A 3,057-nucleotide genomic window follows, 5' to 3' on the forward strand; every position below is an offset into this window, starting at 1 on the left:
AAGCCTATGACTCAATTGACCGGCAATCTTTGTTTAACATTTTAGAGGAACTTGGACTTGACTCCAAAACACTAAGGCTTATCAAAGAATCACTGACAGACACTGTATCTAAAGTTAAATTCAGGGGAGAAATCTCTGAACCTTTTCTCATAAAAACTGGAGTACGTCAAGGTGACAGGCTACCTCCACTTCTGTTTAATATAGTCCTGGATAACGTCATTAAGGAATGGGAAAAAGAATTAAAAAATCAATCCTACTGGAAACCAATCCATCTTGGTAGAACCAAAGACAACGTGGAGATATCTTGTTTAGCATTCGCGGACGACTTGGCCATACTTGCAGATGATGAAGAAATCGCCACCAAACAAATAGAGATCCTTAAGGAATGCGCGGATAAAGTAGGTTTACAAATTTCGTTTCAAAAGACAGAATTTTTCTGTACGAAATTCCATATACACAGTTTGAACACAAAATATGGAAAAATAAATAGAGTAAAACATTTTAAATATCTAGGTGAAATTTTGGAGCCAACCAGAGGAGAGAAAGTTGCACAGAAGATCAGACAACAGAAAATGAAGAGAGCATATGGTATGACACATGAAATATACAATAAAAAATGCATCTCCTCGAACACAAAAATCAGACACTACTGCGCAGTAATTAAGCCAGCAGCACTATATGCTAGTGAAACGCTCACACTCCACACAAAATGTGATTTAGAAAAAATACTAAAAGAAGAACGCAAAATTATGAGAAAGATTTTAGGTCCAAAATTAACAGAAGAAGGATACCGGATACAATCAAGAAGAACCACAGAAACTATATCAAACCTGGCAGCAGACATAAGAAGGCTAGGATTAAAATTTTATGGACATGTCACTAGGCCTCCCCCCACACGACTCACCAACAGAATTCTCACTTACATAGAAAAAGTCAAATCAACAACACCATGGATTAGCCAAGTACAATTAGATTTACAAAAAGCAAATATTGAACTTAAAGATGTCAAAGATAGAAAAACTTTTAGAAATAAGGTGGAAAAGTAGATTGTATTGTCGGAGAAGGAAGCACTAAAGAGACCAGGAACAAAATGGACAGAAGAAAGAAAAAGAAAACATGGAGAACGAATGAAAGAAGTATGTAAGAAACGACGTCAGAAAGCTTTGCGTGATACTTCTGGGTCCATTCGCAATAAGTAAGTGTATCTATCTATCTATATATATATATATATATATATATATATGTACAATTTAAATAAAAAGAAATAAATCAGTTTATATTTGGACATTTATTTTAATATTGATCATTGTTCCGTTAAAATTTCAGCATATTAAACTTGATTCATAACTAAACTGCTGCCTTATTTAGGATTGTGAAAATGTGAGTTTGTAATCTTATGGAACACATCAAATATGGAGCCAAGATTGGCAGACTGCATACAACACTGCATTCATAAAATTTCATATATATATATATATATATATATATATATATATATATATATATATATATGAAATTTTAACGGAACAATGATCAATATTAAAATTAATGTCCAAATATAAACTGATTTATTTCTTTTTATTTAAATTGTATATATATATATATATATATATATATATATATATATATATAAGATTATAATTAATGTTAGTCTGGTTTGGAATTTGGTAAGCTAGATCGGATACCTGGTGAAACAGTTGTTCAGTAATGCAAGGTTAACTTCCCCAGATAGCTCACAGCTTTTAACCTGCTTTTATCGTCTTGAATATCAGCACCGCTGTCAGAACAAATTAATGCATCAACATTACAGTGTTTACTTGTAGCAGTCTAATGTGTTTTCAATCCTTTCTTTTTGTTCTTATTTTTATCGGGCAACCAACTATAGCGGCCCGTCATTAGAAGCAAGCAAAAAAATTAGGCTCAAGATTGCCGGATTTAATAAACTTCTCACTGATGGTGATTTGTTTAAAGAGCACATTGTTGAGGCAGTGGTGCTCATGACGCCACTGGAGGTACAGAAGTTTTCTGAAATTAGTCTTTCGATAAAAAAAAAGCTCGCCGCAGAGATGCCACGTCAGCTGACGTCTACAGGCAGTTAACTGACAATGCCAGCAAGTCCACTGCATTTTTCATTGCCTTGGGCGATTCGGCCGACATTTCGAGCCGTGCGCAACTTACAAAAACACAGCCTGCCGGTGTGCCTGAGCGGTTCTAGGCGCTACAGTCTGGAGCCGAGCGACCGCTACGGTCGCAGGTTCGAATCCTGCCTCGGGCATGGATGTGTGTGATGTCCTAAGGTTAGTTAGATTTAAGTAGTTCTACGTTCTAGGGGACTGATGACCTCAGATGTTAAGTTCCATAGTGCTCAGAGCCATTTGAACCAATCATTTGGACGAAAACACACAATAATTTTCACGTGACGGAAGAACTGTTAGATTTGGTGCTAAGGAAAGACAGAACGAGAGGGACCGACTTGCTGAAAACTGTTGAAGAGGCAATCGAAACGGTTGGCCGAATTCGAACATGTTGGTCTCAGTTATTGCCGAAGGAGCACCAAGGATGCGATGGGCACAAAATGGGCTTGTAGCTTTGTTGCACGAAAAAAGCTGCAACGATCAACAGACAATTTGTACAGAATTCAGTGCTTCGTGCGTCAAGAAGCACTTTGTAGTAAATTTGCGTGGGTGGGGCACCTCATGAGACTAGTAGCCCAGACAGAAAGTTATCTAAAGTCACACAGGCTATTACAACGGCAGTTTCAACACTTTTTGATGGTATTGCAGGAAGAGAATGGAGCCGGGAGCCGTGGATTACTACTACGAAACGAAGTCGAGAGACAAACCTGGAACGATTTTTGAAGTTATGATCTGCTATTTTAGTATTTATGAAAGAAAAAGGAAAGCAGGAACCAACATTAGAAGATCCAGAATAGATTGCAGACCTCACATTTTTAGTTTACTTGACTGCACACCTGAACACACTCAATAAGAAATTGCAAGGTGAGAAGCAATTAATCTGGTTTAATGGAAAGGATAGAAGCCGTTTAAATGAAAATCA

This window comes from Schistocerca piceifrons, chromosome 1 (genome assembly GCF_021461385.2).
Source record: "Schistocerca piceifrons isolate TAMUIC-IGC-003096 chromosome 1, iqSchPice1.1, whole genome shotgun sequence".
Taxonomy (NCBI): domain Eukaryota; kingdom Metazoa; phylum Arthropoda; class Insecta; order Orthoptera; family Acrididae; genus Schistocerca; species Schistocerca piceifrons.